At 35.0% G+C, this 20,678-nt stretch overlaps 1 protein-coding gene across 1 annotated transcript in view; it reads right to left on the minus strand.

The window, feature by feature from the left end:
* The window catches only part of LOC120625075 (head-specific guanylate cyclase), a 131,279-nt gene extending 115,206 nt beyond the window's left edge, over positions 1 to 16,073 (minus strand). The window contains exon 1 of the mRNA XM_039891990.1: positions 16,018 to 16,073. The gene's annotated coding sequence lies outside the window, so the exon portion shown is untranslated. The remainder of the gene's footprint in view (positions 1 to 16,017) is intronic.
* Positions 16,074 to 20,678: the final 4,605 nt, after the last annotated feature.

Here is a 20,678-nt window from a genome sequence, read left to right on the forward strand (position 1 = left end):
GCCACGGATGAAGCCTCCCACCAGATAAAACAACAATTTCCCACCAATTTCCTAACTCCAGGCTTGTTTTTACATAAATAATAGAAAATCTAACACCTAAGAATCCTTAGCCTGGGAATCAAACCATCGACTTCTTGAAGCGTAGTTAATCATGCTTACTATTAGATAGACGAAACAGGCATTGTAGTAAATAATAATGTTTAGTTGGTGAGTTATCAAAAAATATTCGAACATTGCAATGCAACATGTACCGTTCAAAAAGTATCACACACTTTTGCGGACGCATCGGAAAGCAGAACGCCAAAATGTGTTTTATTTGACCTCGATTCGAACATTCTATAAACCTAAACTTGTCTTTACCATACTGGAAATTCAGTTTTTGCTTTATTGCGATAGTTTCATAATAACACACAAGGCAGTTCTAAATACAAGCGCGACCCTGTTAAAACAATTATTTAACATATTTGTTGCTAAGGTTGTGTGTGTTGTACCTTAAATACTTAACTTTTTATTTTATAACTAGTTTTGCATTGGATTTGCGCGAGTGGTGCTTGGAACCTCTTATCTTAGTACGGCTTAGTGGGAAATAGCGAAGTTGAATCAATTCTATATTGACGTGTTGTGACAAACCAATATACTCACTTTTACCCTTTTTATTAAGCTAACCAATCTAACAATTCTGGTAACTATTATTAAAATGTGATACTAAATAATCTTTTGAGCCTGCTAATCTGCAAATCGAGTTTGATTCCTGGCCTTTGACGTTGAGGAAAAATATGTTGTAGAAACCTGCATGCCTGAGAGTTCTCCATAATGTTCTAAAGGCCTGGGAAGTCGACCAATCCAGCGAGGTGGACTACTAGCATGGTGTCTCCTGTAGGTCGGTAATGGGTTAAGAATTATGGTGATGAGAGTGTACATGCTGTTAACCCCTCGTTTCCACAAAATAGAAAGCCGTTCACAGCTGTGGGAAGCTAAAAGGCTGAGGACGATGGTGATGATGAATATAATGATATAGATGATATAACAAATTAAACGCAGTGAGTTTTGTCGTCGTACAACAGTGGCCCAGTTTATTTAGTCCAACGATTTAATTTATTTTAAGAAAATTATTTAAATAGATTGATGTGCAACAATCACCCTGTATCCGGAGTTGGCAGCGTGATGCGGCGGTGTAATCTATTCAATCAATTGCTGTCGTTTCAAGTAGCACAAATAATTTAAATAGGTACTTAATTTGATTCATCGCATCAACCCATTACCGGCCCACTATAGGGCACGGATCTCCTCCCACAATGAGAAGGGGTTAGGCATTATTCTACCACGTTGGCTCAGTGTGGTAAATTTAGACGCGGCTAATCAAATCCATCAAGATTTTATTAGCCGCGTCTAAATTTATAAATGCAGAAATTAATGTTCTATTCAACTATTTTTATATATTTTTAGACGGCCGATTGGCGCAGTTTGCAGCAACCCTGCTTTCTGAGGGCCGTGGGTTCGATTCCCACAACTGGAAAATGTTTGTGTGATGAGCATGAATGTTTGTCAGTGTCTGGGTGTTTATACTTATGTATATTCTAAGTATTATGTATATTATTCATAAAAATATTCATCAGTCGTCTTAGTACCCATAACACAAGCTACGCTTACTTTGGGGCTAGATGGCGGTGTGTGTATTGTCGTAGTATATTTATTTATTTGTTTATTTTATTCATGCTAAGACGGATAGATTAAAGGATACCGGTGTTATACGATAAAAAAGACTGTATTTAAATTAAACTAGCACACGTGTCTCTTTGTTGAGTAATCAAAATATTTAATGGACGATCATTATGTACTACCAAATAGTTTTTCTTCCAAAATTGGTTGATGCAATGACATCATATCCGCATCACTGATATCATAATGAAAACAATAGGTGACATTATAGAGCACGCGGAAATACGCTACCATAGAAATCCGTACATTAACATCCGTAAATAAATGCTAAAGTGTACCTGTTTGTTTATTTGGTTGCTACCTAGTTTGGCTCAACGAATTTTGCAATGATTTTGATGATATTAGGCGAATATATAGAAAAAATTGTATCCCGGTAAAAAAACTAGACAAAAAACAAAGTATTTAAAAATATATCGTTTTTACCTAGGCATGGTTGCCCAGCTAAACAGATTAAGACAAAAAAAATCATAGAATCATCCCACATGTTACTTTTTATCTCGGAAAAAGTAACGGTTCCCGAGGGATTACGGGAAACGAGGTCGAAGTCACGGCAACGCCTAGTAATTTATAATTATTTAAAAGCATTTAAGAATTTAGGAAAAGTGGTTGAAGCCTAGTTAGTCGTTAGTGCTGGCTTGCCCTTTCGGGGTGTCCCTGGCAGGCACCTCTAATGTTTCGGAGTTATTTGCGTTTTAATTTAAGCATTTAAAATATCACTTCATTCGACGGTGAAGGAAAACATTGTGAGGAAACATAACGTTTTCAAAGGTGTGCCAAGTCAAGTAATCCGCAATTGGCCAGCCTGGTGGGATATAGCTTGAACCCTTCTCATTCTGGGAGGAGCCCCGTGCCATGTAGTAATAATGGGTAGATGTTGATGAATCATATTAAGTACGTATTTATATTATTTGTGCTACTTGAAATGACAGCAATTGATTGAATTGATTACACCGCCGCATCACGCTGCCAACTCCGGATACAGGGTGCTTGTTGCACACCAAACTATTTAAATAATTTTCTTAAAATAAATTAAATCATTGGACGACAAAAAAATACTGTATATAATTCGTTTTATCATCCATATCATTATATTCATCATCATCATCGTCCTCATCCTTTTAACGTCAAAAACTTGTTATTATCATCAAGTAAATGATTTTACGATATATGTACTATGCTCTTATAAGTTATACTGCACCGAATACTCAATATATCCTGGAACTGCGGTGTGACGCAACACATTACAGTATTGTTAATTGATTAAATAACTACTTACCTAATTAACTTGGGAATTATATATTAGGTCAGCTAAAGCCGTTATAATACTGTAGGGACAGATATCAACCTTCAACTAGGTTTTCTAGCTCACTCGATTGTAGTATGATAGTCAAATTACTATTTTGAATGGGGTTTCTCAATTCGAGTGTATTTTTTTATATTTGTTACTCGTTCTAATAATGAAGGAGCATAGTCAGTACTTATTTGAAAATTTAATTTATGTCCATAAAAATATAATAAAATTTAAAAAGAAAATGGACTGTAACAATATTAATATTAGAAGCAAAATTAAACTTGTTTTGCAGTTTACTAGGCTACACAAAATTGCAAATTCATTCAAACAAATTACTAAATTAAATCTTTGAGATGTCTCTCAACAAGTCCAAGGTTTATATAAAACGTAATCTTACAGAAAATCCTATTATAATATTAAGGATTACTTAAACAATAAAAAAGCTTGGGTGTGAATTGCTCTAGCTTCATAGCTTAATATAAATTTACTGTGAGATGGTGATAACAAAAAAAAAATTTACCCGGCTAAGTTTGTTGTGGGCTCTTCTTAGACCAGGGCGCGTTGGCGAACGAAGTTATCACCATGCCCTTACAATTATGTAAACATATATGTATGAACGCTTCATAAGTGCCTGTGATAGGTTTAAATAAATAAAGAAATTTTGGAATTTGAATTTAAATTTGGTTTATGATTTGGTTTTTTGTTTATTTTAGTTGGGTTTATTTTTGTTTTTGTTTTTTGGTTTATAACTAAGATAATTGCAAAAGTACCCACAAAGGACTGAAAAATTTTTAGCTATATTGCTGAATTAGATTGTTTTTTTAACCAGAAAATCATTCGAGATAGTTAAAAGCAGAATCTTTTTAATGCTTTTCAAGAATTAATCTTCTTGAGATATTCATGTATTAAAATGACAGTAATAATAGTAAAAGCCTTCGCTACGAAGATCACGTAATCTTACTTCCATTTTTGAACACACTATCTGCTAATGGTAACACTTTTGATATTACTCTTGACCTGGAGCAGAGGAGATTTTTACTGAAATAAAATGTATCTTTAGCAAAACCTGAGAGTTTTCCGTAATGTTCAAAGGTGTGTGAAGCCCACCAATGCGCACTGGGCCAGCGTGGTGGACTAGGGCCTTAACCCCTTCTCACTGTGGGAAACCTGGGCACGGGCAGTGGGCCGTTAATGGGTTGATATGATATCACTAGGTTGGTGTTAAAAGTGAATAGGTTAACTTATTTCTCTTTTAACACCGTTTCGTCACTAATACAGAGAAAAAGCCTCGGTTTTTTCCGACTTTTTCCCTAAAACTGATGACGTCGGAAAAACTATTTGGAAGACACACTTAATTACGCTGAGGGAGTAATCCGTCCCTTTCTTTGAACCTTGACCAATCAAGCGTAATAAATGACTATTTCTTTTTCTTGAAAGAATAGTGAGTAAACTTGAGACAAAAAATATTAAGGGGAAAATATTACATTAGGTTAGTTAGACACTCGCCGCAATAGGCAGATTTAATCAACCCATTCATATGATCACCTTCGGTAATGATTAAATCACGATTGAGTTGATACTAAATGTTTTAATCTTCCAGTTTAGTTTAATTACATTGCATTGACGTGTTGAACCTTGACAACCTCTCTAGCGCAGTGGTGATCGCTTTGACTTTGTGAGTTTAAGTGCCGAGTTCAATAAACTTGAGTGGCGATTTGGAAATTTATTTGTGATGACACGCAGGCACACAACAAGTAGGCGCTTCATTTAATATGCCCACCACGTTGCTCAAATGCGGGTAGCGGGCTTTAAGGATTATTATCATATATTAATGATGAGAACCAGAGCTGAATCAACGGGCTCTCCGAGGCACAGGGTTGGACAGTGCAAATTTCCTAACTCCTGGCTGATAGTAAAATAATCTTGACAGGATTAATCAGTAGATTAATAGTGTGACCTGGGAATCGAATCCCGGATTTCGTGATCCGTAGTCGAAACTCCAACAATTAAATCAACGAGGAGAATTTTCTTCCCAAATCAAAAAACCTTCAGTACGACAGTTTTGTCGCATATCTACATCGTTTTAGGAATTCGCTGTATTTATTACACTTTCTTTGTTATCAGACCCCGCATCGTGGCTGTTAGAAATTGCCTTTTAGCCAGTTACACCCGTCCCTTGTTTATTTGTCTACAAAGAGAAATATCTCTTTTAAACACGTATAATTATGTAAAGGGCCCGTTAGATACTGGCCCAACGTAACCATTTAATATGAGCGCATGTTAAAATAAGATACGGATCGCAAAGATTTGGAATGCTCGGCTTCCATTATTGGGCTAGACGAATTTTTTTGCTCGACTTTCTGCTATGCCATCTGATGGTAAACAATATCGTTTCGGGAAACTGAGTTTGATCCCCGGCACGCACCTCTGACTTTTCAGTAATACAATTAAATTTCACTAGCTATAACAGTAAAGGAAAACATCCATCATCACTCCAGCCTTATACTCAACATTTCGTAACCAAAACCCCATACCTTACAATTTCTTGGAACTAGAATTCGAACTAAGGAACTTGTGATCCATATTTGAACTACTCGAGCTTTCTAACCACTTTAATGTTAGCCAGTTTAGATACAAAGAAAGCAAGTTAAAGATTGAAACGCGCGAGCGTGTACGTATTATTTAATACTTGTACATAGTATTTTATGACGCATGATGCCCGTAATGGATTAGGAAATTAATCTAAATAAACAGAATCTAAATTTACGCTCACGGTTACGCTTTTTGGTGATGCTATTGCATAACAGTCGCTTAGCTGACTGACTGACTAATTTATCAAATTTTATAATGAGATCTATTTTACGAACAACTGGTCCGATTTTATAAATGTTTCTTGCACAAATCACAGAAAAACATTTCTGGATTTTAAATTTACCGCAATTTATAGCCCTTGTGAAATCATTCTCCATTGATTGATTTATAATTTCATCAATCTTTATATATTGGCATTTAAATAAGTATTCATAACACCGTATAGATTTTTTGGTAATCGCAGATTATAGCAATTTAGTTTAATTGAATAACGTGATTTGAGTAATCTGTGTTGCATAACGATTGACATTGCGATTTCACTAATGTCAGCCTTTGTTTTTATTTCTTTAATTACGCGACAAGTGTTTGTTTTTTTTATGGTTTTGTTATATATGGTATTATGCCCGAGCCCATTTTTAGCTACGATAAATTCAGTTATCAGTATCACTTCACATTAATACAGAAAGTTAACGATTCATTTCCATGATCATTTTGACAGGGGTTTTTTAAGTTGTTGAATTTTGTTTTAAATAGTTTTTTTTATTACAATCAATATAAACAATTTAGATTTATACACCTATTCTCAAGGTTGATTCCTTATTATATAATAGACTAAGCAGCTTTCGCTGATGCATCTATATTATTTCTTGTGCTATTTGTCTTTTTGATCTTCAGGAAAGGCATTCCACATTTGTATAACTCTATTGCTGATAAAGTGCTTTGAAGGATTAGACGATGCCTGATGATGCGACGACGATTATGCTTAACATCTTACAGATCTATTCCGGAAGTTAGTTTGAAGTTTTAATTATATTTCAATAGATTTCTTTTCTTGCCCCGTATGTTATGGTAATGTAGGAAATACATATCTGATTACTGTTTTAAATAAAGAAAAAATATCGTCATCATCATCACCTTAATCGTTTTTTTAAAGTAATAATTGACGGACCAAGCCGATGGCCTACCCGATGGTATACGCCTACAAACAGAGCGACACTTTTCAGGGCATTCAAGGAACACGTCCTGCAACTTAACTTTGTCCATCAACCTGAGTATATTATATAGCCTCTGTGCCTGTAATTACACCTGCACCCATGCCATGTACAGACCGGATCATATAATTGCAACAATGCAGCTTAAAGCCAGAAATTAGCATGGCGGTAGTACTTCTCTGGACAGTGTCTGACAAGAGAAGCTCTAGAACTATTCTACTACAGTATTTAAAAAAAAAAACCGACATCTCCAAGTACTACAATTTCATAGTCGAAGGCACTTAGTAATCTTGTTTTACGTATATTTATTGAGATCTTCATTTACGAGGGTAACTCCATAAAAACTTGAGCGTAAAAGCAAAGTTTGACAAAAATAATCGAACACAAAACTTTTGAGGACGACTGACTTTTCCCCTATGACGGCCTTTTATTTTTTACTGGTCCCAAGCAATTGAACTGTTTTAGCTTTGCTACAACGTATTTCTAGCTGACAGTTCTCCACTGAATTTTTCACATTCGGTTCCGTACTTTTTCCGATGGATCCAAATTTCATTCAAAGACCTTTGATTCTACGTATTTGCAAAGTTTGACGAAAACCTTCTACCAAGGTAAATTGAATCACCCTGCGGGCTTCACTCTTTATATGTATTTCAACATACGGACAAATTTATGATAACCTGTATTTCACTCTCGATCGATTCCCTTCCGAATGGCTCCGGAAGCTTGTTTATGTTGGTTTGACTGTTTCCTGTTTCAGTTCCAATTTATTGTTTTTCATATTTCCTGTTTTTATTGCGAATCCTTCTAATACTATAAATATGAAAGTGTGGATTTTTTCATATTTGTTACTCAATCACGCAAAAATGGCTAGACGGATTTGGATGCATGAAATTTGGCATGTAGTGATGTAGCTTTTGACATGGAAAAGAACATACACCTTTTGTCCCGATTCCTTAAGTAGTTCCCGAGGGAAAATTGAAAATTGTTAACGAGCTAAACCGCAGGCAGAGAGCTTTGAAATTTGGTATGCATGTCACCTATACTATGGAAAAGGACATATACTTTGTATGCCGATCTCTCAAATACTTCCCATGTTAAGATTAACAATTGTTAACGAGTGAAGCTTTAGACCAAATTCTGGAGTCAACGCAGATGAAGTTGCGGGCCTAAGCTACTACTATACTCTTAATCCCGTACTCTCAGATTGTTCCCGTGGGATAAGCGTAAATAATTGCTGCAACCCAATAATTTGTTAATAATGTAATGTTTCTTTTATAAGATTTTAGCTCTCGAGCGAAATATTGAGGTCTGTTTTTATCTTTTCTTTTATTAATTTAAAAAAAAAGAAAAGTTAAAAACAGACCTTCGGTTATCACGCCCTAAACGTGTTTTCCCGTAGATTTTTCCATTACTTCCACATTTTTCATTTCATTTTGGAACCAATTTTGAAGTCTACGCAGACGAAATCGCGCGCAGAAGCTAGAATATTATAAAGGCCAATGTTTGTATGTTTGTTTCTCAATCACGTCGCAACTATTAAACTGATTTAGCTGAAATTTGTTAAAGAGATAGAGTGTAGTCTGAAATAGCATATAAGTTTCTTTTTATTCCGGGAAATAGGGGAGTTCCCGCGGGAATAAAAACCTTAATTCACCTTTAAACCAGCTTTTGGTTGTTTGAAACTGCATGTTTTTTTTCAGTTGATAATGATATTCTTACCACTTTTTTTAATTTAGCCAGTGTTACTCTGTATGTTAAAAGAATTCTAACGATACTCCATGTATCCAAATTGGTTCAGGCATCAAAAAGTTACGGTGGGATAAAGAAACTGACAAACATACAAATCTTGAAAACATTACAATTCTTTTTGGACGACGGTCGTGTAATTAAATGTTAATAAAGTAATTTTAACGTAACTTTAGAATAACGAGTACTGTAGCGTTGTGTAAATGGAAAATTGTTAATAATTCAACAGGCGGGTAAACATTGCTAACTGTTCGCGAAGCTCGGCAATATTTCCGCCACTTGGCTTTCCCCCTGCAATTGTTTGTGTTGCAACGGGCACCGCTTTTTTGTAAATTTACTTATTTTTTTTCAAAAAGAAGCATTCTTTTTGAAACCGACTATGAATATGAATCATATTTGTATCAATATAAAAGTTATAATAGGCTGTGTTACACCTTTAACCTTTTGTATTTATTTTTAAGCCCTGACACGAAAAGAGGGACTCATAAGCTTCATCACTTTGTCTATACACGACTCAGAGTTACTGAGACTTAACTAAATATTACTAGCTCCTAGCTGTCGCGTTCTCTGTGTACGCGTTCTTCGCCGACGTTTGTTTCTGTACAAATCCCGTGGAACTCGTTTGCTTTCCCGTTACGTAAAGAAGGCTCCGTGTTTTCAATAACGCTATGCCAAAAATCCAGTTGCTAAGGCTCGAAGGACGGACAAACAAACAAACTATTACATTTATAATATTAAGTGGGGATTATCCACAAAATTTATTAAAAATGAGGAATCATTGCCAGAATTACTGGGGTCTCAAGTATGTCGACCCCGTATCACAGATGCCCATGAAATAAATATCAACTATGTATCGGTTCAGATTAGTTTTAAACATGTTTTGTGAATATAGACGAAAACGTATGTGAGCAATCGGAGGAAATGGAATAGGTAACTTACTTTATTATTTACTATTCCTATCAGGCAACTTAGTTTCACCGCTGATCTTGTTAAAGAGATAAGGCAATTAACGGGTATTGATTTAGCAAGGATTTTGCCTGTGCTATAGAATTATGTCATACTAGACGTGCCCTGCAACTTCATCCGTGTAAATTGCGGGAGGCAGCGTACTGCTACATTATCTACGCTTACCTCAATAAATCTCATACCAAACCTAAAGTTTTCTCAATAGCATCTACTGGAAGTGCCAAACCTATGATATTCAGTACAGACAGTATTTTGATATATTTAAATAAACGACTGGAGTGTTCTGCAATTGCAAGTCTTGAGGACCTACTGCGGTTTTATACAACGGGTTTCCCGAGTGTGTTACAAAACCAACAGGAGGGCCATGCCGTGGTGATTTTCAGTTCGGATATCACATTAAGCTTAAGATCCTCAGATACTTGATAATCCCGGGTCAGGCCCATTAATTACATATCATGTTTTTTCCGTTTGATAATTTTGAGTACCATCTCGGAATTTGGAAAATGGCGATGTCAACTCCATTCCTCTGGAGCAAGTTAAGCCAACGATCCTGTAACCTGTATTAGAGCAGCCTGGTGAGTCTGACGCCGCCTTTTGTATAGGAAATTAGCCCAGCTGTGGGCTACTATTATGTTTGTATAGTCAGTGATAATGATGATGAAATTAAAACAAAAAAATAGTAACTATCAAGAGTAATAATAATTAAACTTTGACCTGGTTTTCTGTTCTATCTACTCATATTCTGTCTCTCTTATGCTTTGGTATTCTGTTCAATCCAGCTACTCGTCCATATGTGAAAGAACGGTTTGAGATTTTCTCTGTTAATTTGCTTTTTGGCTTTTGTGTCATTTTCTTTACGTACAACCGAACTCTATAGGTGTGTGTTATTCTCAGTGGTTTTTTATAATTTCTTTCTGGTGCATAATAAAGTGTATTTTCACATTACATCAATTCACATCTCATCACTTTACAACACGGCACATCACTTCACATCACATCACATCACATCACAATACTTCACATCACTTCACATAATTCCACTTCACTTTTTTGCTTCTGTGTCATTTTCCTTTGCGTACAACCTAACTCTATAGGTGTGTGTTATATTTAGTGGTTTTTTTTAATAATTTCAATCTGGTGCATAAAAAAGTGCATTTTCACTTCACTTTACATCACTTCACATCACATCACTTCACTTCACTTCACTTCACATCACTTCACATCACTTCACTTCACATCACTTTTTTTTGCTTTTGTGTCATTTTCCTTTGCGAACAACCTAACTCTATAGGTGTGTGTTATATTTAGTGTTTTTTTTTTAATAATTTCACTCTGGTGCACAATAAAGTGTATTTTCACTTCACTTCACATCACTTCATTATTAAATATATCAAGCTGACTAAAAAAACGATCGTTTCAGACTTGACTTGACAAGTACAAATACCCTTTATTATACCCATTAGAATTAAAACAATCGTTTTAATTTATTGTCCTGTAAGTTTAAGTTAGACTCTGAAACTTCCAATCCGTTGTTTTTTTTTATTATTAAGTTTTTTTTCTAAGATAATATGCAAATTTTATTATATGTTTTTAATAAAGAATGCCTGGTGTCACCTTCATGCCCTGGAGAACACGTTAATCACTAACTTATGATAAAGCCTCTGAAGGTCACCAACCCACGTTAGAGCAATTATAGAGCAGTGGTTTTCCAATGTTCCAAAACCCTCCCTCCTTTGAGAGAGCAGACTACTACTAAAAGTATTCCAGTGAAACCTACATTCTGCCGCAGTACAATAAATAGCTTCATAACATCCAAAACATGTTTCTAAGAAACGAACAATAGTTTGTAATTAAAAAACTCGGCATAATGGCACTTTATATATATTTGAATACACCACACCACATATTATTGTGGAGTTCTGTGGACATGCGATTGGGTCACGCAGGGTTTCAGCAAGCCTAGAGCATGAACAAGGCGGTTACGAGAATATATAATTACACTGCCTTTTTAAATTATATACTTTTTTTGGCACTTTATGAAAATCCGATACGGGAATATGTAAATATGAAAAAGATATGCGAAATTAAAAATGTTCATACATGACAACATCTTATTTTTTTTATAGTTCAATTGACGGCAATTTGACGGCAAAATCAGCTGGCCCACTTAATGTCAAGTGGAAAATCATCGCTATCCAACAGGGCTACATTTCCAGGGCATGCAAGGAACTTTGCTTGTCGGCAATAAAAAGCATGCTTGCAGTACATACCTTGAGCTGTCCCAAGCTCTACTGTAAATTTTAAAACAATACTGCTATGAGAGTATCAAACCACGTATGGTTTGATAATAAACTCTCAGAGCAGTATACTCCTAAACTGCAGTAAAAAGTCATAAAGTACTCCGAGCATTACTGTTTGCCTTGTATTTTTTTAAACCACCACAAGTTAGCTCTTGATTACAATCTCACCTAGTAATAAACGATGGTGCGGTGTCACTTATTTGACGGCCGACTGGCGCAGTGGGCAGCGACCCTGCTTTCTGAGTCCAAGACCGTGGGTTCGACAACACAACTGGAAAATGTTTCTGTGATGAACATGAATTTTTTTCAGTGTCTGGGTGTTTATATGTATATTATAACTATTTATTTATGTTATTCATAAAAAAATATATATTCATCAGTTATCTTAGTACCCATAACACAAGCTACGCTTACTTTGGGACTAGATGGCGGTGTGTGTATTGTCGTAGTATATTTATTTATTATTTATTTACTTATAAGACCATAGTGCTCACTAACTACGGCAGGGTGGCTGTTATTGGCCGCTATCTTGTATTTAATGAAACCTAAGCCTTAAACACAGGCTAAAAAGCCATTCGTATTTTAATTAAGCAGTCAGTATGTTCAGAGTTGATTGCGTGATATTAATGTTAAATTCACTTATTAATAATAATAATAAACATAATTATTTGGGTTGCACTGATGAGACACAAACTCAGTTATAATGACGTGTGTTGCGCAAAGTGCCTTGAGTAGTCTTAACGTCTGAGATTGCGGTGGATTTCTACGACTTAGCTGCTTCGGCTCATCCGTGAATCAAACTATAGTATGTAAGTATTCGTTGTAATATATGAAGTGGCGTGCACTTCATATATGCACAAAAGCACTGCAAACCCAAATTATCTTATATAGCTCGTATTGGAGGGGAATTTTTCCATTTTATGCCATGTACCTACTTTAGGCAGACCCTTGTCACAAACCCTGTGCACGCCAATAAATATATGGTTCTTTCTTTGTTTAACGTTAAAGATATCATTGTACAGGTTACGATAGGGCTGACATGTAGTCAGGAGTGTAGGATTAAAGTCCCTAAAAATAACATAATTATTTGCTAAAATACTGAATAAAAATACTGCTTAGATCAATGTTATTATTAAAATCCTCTTGTTCCATCTCTATTTCGTTATCTTTTTCATTAATCAGCTGGCAGCTGGCACAATCCACTAACTTCTAATAATTAGTATAATAGATGTCAGTGGCACAATAAAAGTAACTTTAAATTACCTATTTCAAGTTTAAGTAACTTGAAGGGAAATTAAATAAATTTCCTTCACTTCGAAAAACTGCCGCTCTCGAATGGGGTCAATAAGTAAAGTTATAGTAAAACTTAGTACTTTTCCTTGTAGTTAAAAGTTTGCGAAACTCGGCAGCAAATCGTGTTTTAAGCAATAATAAAGCGAAAGCATGCCATCGATTGGTGTAATGGCAGAATGTGAAGTACCCTGAGAAATAATGAGTTTGGAACTTTGTAGGAAAAAGATAGAAAGCATTTCATCATGATCCTATCGACTCATTACCGGCCCACTACAGGGCACGGGTCTCCTCCTGCAGTTATAGTTGTAGTCCACGCTGGCCCAGTGCCGATTGGTGGACTCCTCATATTCTTGAGAAAATTATTTAGAACTCTCAGGCATGCAGGTTTCCCCACGATGTTTTCCTTCACCGTCGAAGCAAGTGATATGTTATAACTTAGAAAAGTTAGAGGTGCGTGCTGGGATTCAAACTCGGCCCCCTAAACGTGAAGTCGAGCTCCTACCCACCGTGCTATCAACAGACAGAAGAAGACAGAAAGCATTTGATTGTTCTAAATTATTCTACGGTTTTCGGAACCTAATGTTATAAAAGCTATTACATAAAATTACATAGGTAATTAAGATACTTACATACAAAATAAAGAAACTTTTTTTATTTTTACGGTTCCAGCGCGTTGCCGCGTAGAAAAAGCTTAATATAACTGCCTTATCCCTGAACAGGTTAACCCGCTACCATTTTACACTGCACAATCAATACCAATATGTTTTTTTGTAGTTAAATCAGATATCCTTCTCTGATTTAACTACAAAAAAACGTACAGATTAAAATATTAGACTCTAGCGAGTAGAAAAGCATAGAAATTTATTGAGGCTTGATGGAAATTGAGAGTCATCATCATCATCATCCCACCCCGTGAATGATATAGCGACTCTTAGGAAGGAGGGAATAGTATTTATGACGGACAAAAAAATCACATTGAATGCTAAAAATGCATTGGAAGTCGTTTGAATATAGTTGTTCCTTTTTATATAAATCGGTTCTATAATTTTGTCCTATATTATCTACTAGATGTGCCCTGCGGCTTCGCCCGCGTAATTTTGGGAGGCAGCGTCCTGATACATAGTCACATCTATAGTCATATATGAGATTTTGAGAATTTTTCATAAACATATTTTTATCTTATTTTTTTTTTTTCATAGAAAAGTATACTGTATTATTTCTAATACCTCCAACAATATGTATAAAAAGTTTCATGAAGATCGGTTCAGTAGTTTTCGCGTGAAAGCGTAACAAACAAACTTACATTCACATTTATAATATTAGTAGGGATATAATTATCTTTTAATGTGTCTATCTATAATATGTATAATATGAAACACTCAATACCTACATTAAAAGATGGGCAGTTTTGCGAAGAACAAACCAACAACATTAACCTTTTATAGTCTACTCATTCCGATATTGATGACATTGCAGAGAAAATATTTGCGCCATCAAAATAGCTATAAAATGACGTAACTGTTAAGGGCCATTATATTTTTATTTATCACTATTTATACGTATAAACGTATTTTTATGGACTCTCGTTGTAGGATAGAATAAAATTATTTTTTTTATTCATTAAAAGTTGGAGTACACTTTCAGTATATTTAAATTACTTTTATTTACAACAACTTAATAATAAAAAATAAATAAACGATAATACACACATCGCCATCTAGCCCTAAAGTTAGCGTACCTTATATTATTGGTACTAAGATGACTGATGATTATTTTTATGAATAATTTACATAAAACTTATGATATTATAATGAAAAACATTAATGTTCATCACACAAACATAGTCCAGTTGTGGGAATCGAGCCCAGGCCTTGAACTCAGAAAGCAGGGTCACTCACTGCGCCAATCGGCCGTCCAAATAAGCGATTAAATAAATATTAATTGCTGAGCGGATGTATGAATGCATCATAAAGTACGTAAAATATACCCATCCATAATCCTCAAATAATATAATGAATGCAAGAGTGTTCGTTTGTTTGTTTCTCTTCCATTACGCCCTAACAAAGCAACCAATCTATGAACTCGATCTTTGATATAGAGTTAGTAGAAAGGAGAGAGAGTAACAAAGACTAATTTTTATCCCAGGAAAACAAACGCTTTCTACGAGATTTGTAAAAACCTTAATAAACGTGGACGAGAAACGCCGGAAACAGCTAGTAATATTATATAAAAGTAGGTATGTTTGTTTGGTAGTAACATTTGGCTCAACCATTGCACCGATCTTAATTAAATTTGTCAAATATATTGCATCCTAGAGTCTGAAATAAAATTGTTAAAAAGAAAGAAACGCTGTCGAAGTCACACGCAAGTTTGTTTTATCTCAAAAAACATTACAATTTAATTTATATTAAATAATAATTGTTGTGTCTATCATCTAAAGCACAATAATTAACGATGAAAGATTATTAAACTTGAATTTTGTAAAGGTTACGTAAATAAAAAACGCTTAAGTAGGCCTAGTCGATTCACTTAACAACTGCATAGCTATAAACCGATTTTATTTATCTTTAGTTTACCTTACTTAATAATTATTTAGAGCGATTTTCTGAATAAAAACTGACAATACTTTAAGGTTATACTTTAGGAAAAAGAAAATCATTTAGCAAGCGTCTAATTTGAATAAAAAAAATATATTCCTACGCCCGTAATATAAATAAACTAGAATTCGTTTTAAATTAAATTCAAAGCAAAGCCTCCAAAAAATAACCATGTAAAAAAATTTGGCTGTTACTCCTTAAATAATATGAAAGAATAAGCTTAAACTACCAGTTGAAAAACAAGAAATCGTATTACAAACCGAAAACTGCAACAAAAAGAGCGCCAAATTAAAACCACTAACCTTTGTCAAAGTCCAATCAGCTTTACAAAACAAGAACACTTCAGCACTTCATGACAAAAAAAAAACACGACGTAAATAAAATTCGACACTATTTTTTGCGGTAAATGGCTCCGTAGCGACACGTAGCGATCGTAGAGGAGCCTACGCGACACTGCTACGACGAAGCGGTTCTGGCGACGATGCGCACGTTTGCTCCGGATCGGCGCGTTCAACTGATCTTATTGTCAATTCATTACGGCCCAAAATCGTATATTTTAAATAATTCAAAACCTGCAGCGGAAGAAGTGGCTTGAAGCGCTCTTTCGTGTGATAATGGATGCGTCATTTACAAACACCCATTTTTGTTTGTCACTAATTCATTTCTATATAAAAAAAAATGTTTATCTTCAGAATAGATTTAATTTTTGAAAGGTTTCATTGATTAGCTCTTACGAACGTCTTACGTAAAAATAAAGATGTTATATTGAAAATAATAACATCATTCGAATACAGGAATGAGCCAAAAATTTACGGTAAAGGTATAATTTTCTTCACCCTAGTTGTTGTCGGTGTCATAAGAAGGATAGTAATATTTATCTAAGAGTTAAAGTGCCTTAGCGAAACATCACAATACGTCAAAGAGCAACGTGGTGGATGTACGCTGTATATTCCTCTCTCTCCAATGAGATTGGAGACAAACGGCTAGCAGTAACGAACAATTAAGGCAGATAATATACACACTAGCTTGTTTGCAGCAACTATAACCGTTCATCTATCGGTTTTATCCTAATTCCGTCCAGCTTTACTTTGCACGGCCTAAAAATTATCTTATAACAAGATACAAGCTATCTCTATGTAACATCTCATCAAGCTGTCAAACCGTGCATATGTAGCAAAGGCTATTTATAGTCGCCCCGCAGTAATCTTTACCGGTCTTTTTCTGGAATAAAGGTGAGCCTATATAGGATGTAAGCAGTAAATGTGCAAAATTGCATCATGGTATAGTTGTTAAGGTTTACTTTTCTAAAACAGCAACATAAGAATTTTTAAACATACTAGCTGTTGCCCGCGAATTCGTCCGCTTTTGTTTTTGTTTTACGAAAGACATGTGCCTCATAAATGTGGCAGCACTTTATGTATTTAGGATAGCTAAGCCTGGTGTAAAATCGTTAAACACTTTCGTCCCCTCTCCCGAGAGAACTGAGCTTAATTTCGAGACAAAATGTATCCTATATTACTTCTAATACCTTCAGGAATATGTGTACAAAGTTTCGTGATTATCAGTTTAGTAGTTTTTGCGTGAAAGCGTAACAAACAAACTTACATTCACATTTATAATATTAGTAGGGATATTTCCTTAGTGTTACATTTTAAATACAATGAAGTTTTCAATAGGAAGCGGTGATAACCTCGAATGCGGTAATACCTTAGTCAAAGGCTAAGTTGGAATCCCGGCACACACCTCTAACTTTTCTGAGTTATTTGCGTTAAATATCACTAAAGTGCTTTAGAGGTAATGTAAAACATTGTGAGGAAACCTGCATGCCCGAGAGTTCTCCACAATGTTCTCAAATACGTGTGAAGTAGATTAATCCACATTGGACCAGTCTAAGGCCTAAACCCTTCTCACTAAGAGGACCAGTGCCCTGTAATGGCAAAATCGCTTGTAACATTTAAAAACGCGGTGAAATATTATCTTGCACAATAATGACGACTAATGACGAAGGTACTAAAACCTTGTTTATGTTTATTCTTATTAGCTATATGTTTTTAAGTATTTATTTATGATAGAGTATATATTATTTTATATTTCTTATTTGTGTAATTATGTTTATGTATTTGTATTTAGCTATTTGAATGTAGGTTAATAATAATTTTACACCACCTGTCCGCTCTCGCTCATCTTGTCTTAATCCAAAGGTTGCCTGGCAGAGATCGCTACTAAGCGATAAGGCCACGTTCTGTATTCTACTTCTGTCTTTGTATTTCTATTGTTTTTTTTTTATTTTCCTAACTTCAAAGTGGTACAAATAAAGAGTTAAATAAAAATATTAATAATAATATGAATGCCTAGTTTGGGTAACGTAACAAAAAACAAACTAACAAATACAGTCGCATTTTTAATAATAGTATGCATCACTCTTGGCCTTTTTGATTCTGCATTTATTCATATTATGCATTGCATACAAGCTATTATTGAGTCCTTGACTTTTGTTGGAATGTGTGCTTATATTAATTAAAATGTATTTATTTAATATAATTATTTTATAAATATAACCTAAAATAAACTATTTAAAACTAAATAAAATCTAAAACGTCCTCGAAACCACCGCAGCGAGGCACAGTTCCTAAGATGCTGGCAGCATTGCCCCTTTGGATGGCCAAACTAATTCGTTGGCCAAGGTAACTGCCCGCTCTAGGATCACCGGAAGACTCGATAACTCTTTTCGATAATTCTTTGAAAAGGGCTCTTGCCTCCGGGCCCCACGGTCTCAAAGTCTCTACTCCAAAAGGCACAAAAATGAAGCTGCTATCCAGGTTATATTATATATTACTTAGAATAGAATAGTAGAAACGATTAAATCATATTTGATATAATTGTTTTCTTTATAAAATTTATAAATGTGAATTCAACTGTGTATCAAATATTTATTTTTGTTGAGCTTTAAATAGAAGTGGACGGAAATTTCACAATTGCCAAAACATAATTAGTCAGAGTAACTGTGATCTATGATCTATCCGCGAATGATCATTTATAATTCGATCTCGGTTTGCTTTGGTTTTTTTTGCCTAATGCCTAATTTACTTCCTCTACATAAAATAGGCACTATATCAATACAATAAGTTTCTTTTCGGTTTTTTGTCAAAAATGGTTCGGAGTTGATTACAATATAATTTATCAAAGCAAGGTAGACCATGGACAGGGTAATGAAATTATGTATTCAACAAGTGCATTGCATTTTCATAAATTAGAATTATTTAGGAGAGGTTTCTATTCGATGCACTGTCGCAACTATCATGAATTATATATCATTATAAATATTTATCTTTATTATAAAATGACTTCTAAAACTTAATTTTAAATATAACCACGATTTAAAAATAAGCCCCGTATAGCCTTGACACATTAAAGCTTAAAATTCGCTTCGAATATGTGTATACTAGTTAATTACTGGTTCTGTCTTTTAAAATCGTGTCGCATCATGGTGCCCTCGGTTGCCTGGAAGAGATCGTCAAAGTCAACATCTCCTGATGATGCTCCGGTTTCGGAGCGAAACGTGCGTAGAGGGTATATTGCCGAAGATCTGTTTGGTGTGGGGTATAAGGATTGAAGAAATTATAAATTACACCACACAGATTCTCCTGCTTTTCGCGGAGTATAGCAAATTAAGCTTAATTTTGATAATATATCATGGATTTCCGCAAAGTAACGCCTGCTTCTATCCAATAGATCGTTATAAAGTGATAAGGCCACCTGTAGAATTGTCCTCCCATTGCACTGACGCCGGTGACCTTTGATGTGGGACTGGTTTGAATAAAAATTCACGTAGTACGAATATTATAATAGTGTATTTTATTCCATGACTTAGTATTCTATAACGAACCTTTTTAGAACCGTCTTAAAAAATAATTACTCAACACAAAGATGACATTAGTTCTTTACGACCACAGACCCACCAAGAAACCACAGAATCCATAGACATTCACGTTCCAGACCACAGATGAGAAAAGTAAATGAATGGCCCAAACACCATTAAATTATAGGCCTCTTCCTTACTTGCTATATAGTTTTTATATTTTCTGTCATTTTTCTATGTGGTTTAAAACATTTACACAGTAATCATCGTATCAACCCATTACAGGGCACGGGTCTCCTTCCACAATGACAAGGGGTTAAGGCCGTAGTCAACCACGCTGGCCCAGTGCGGATTGGTGGACTCCAAACACCTTTGATAACATTATGGTGAACTCTCAGCCATGCAAGTTTCCTCACGATGTGTTCCTTCACTGTTGCAGCAAGTGATATTTTAATTACTTGAAACGCACATAACATTAAAAAGTTAGAGGGGGGCTGGGATTCGAACTGGCCCCCCCAATGTGAAGTCAAGCTCCTATCCACTGGGGCTAACACCGCTCCGAAAGCCCAGTGGATATAATATATTTATATATATATATTATAGTTATATCTTATTGAAATCTTATTGATTGCACCACCTACCTCTTGTATGTTTATTCCTTTTACGCCTTGGGTTGCCTGGAAAAATCGCTATGTAGCGATAAGGCCACCAAATTGTACTCTCTTGCATTGTATTTATATCTCTGTAACTACTTTTTTATCTTTGGTGTACAATAAAAGTGTATTCATTCATTCATTCATTCATATTGATTTCCTATGTAAATGTTTATACTCATACAACGGAAACGTCGTTAGTACATTCTGGAGATGGCAGTATTATAATTTGTGCTACTAATTTTTCTAGGAAATCATCTATACCTTGTTATCGATCCGTAGCCAATTAGAGGTGCTCTGTTGAACCATTCACATACCTCTTCCAGTTTAGCGCAATTCATATTAGACTGCAAAACATTTTGCTTACCTAGTTCTTCAATGATTTTTATAAGATTACACAGATTAAGATGCTTAGATGATTCAAAAACGGAGTGTGGGCTTCTCACAGCAT

Source organism: Pararge aegeria, chromosome 7, assembly GCF_905163445.1.
Source record: "Pararge aegeria chromosome 7, ilParAegt1.1, whole genome shotgun sequence".
Lineage (NCBI taxonomy): Eukaryota > Metazoa > Arthropoda > Insecta > Lepidoptera > Nymphalidae > Pararge > Pararge aegeria.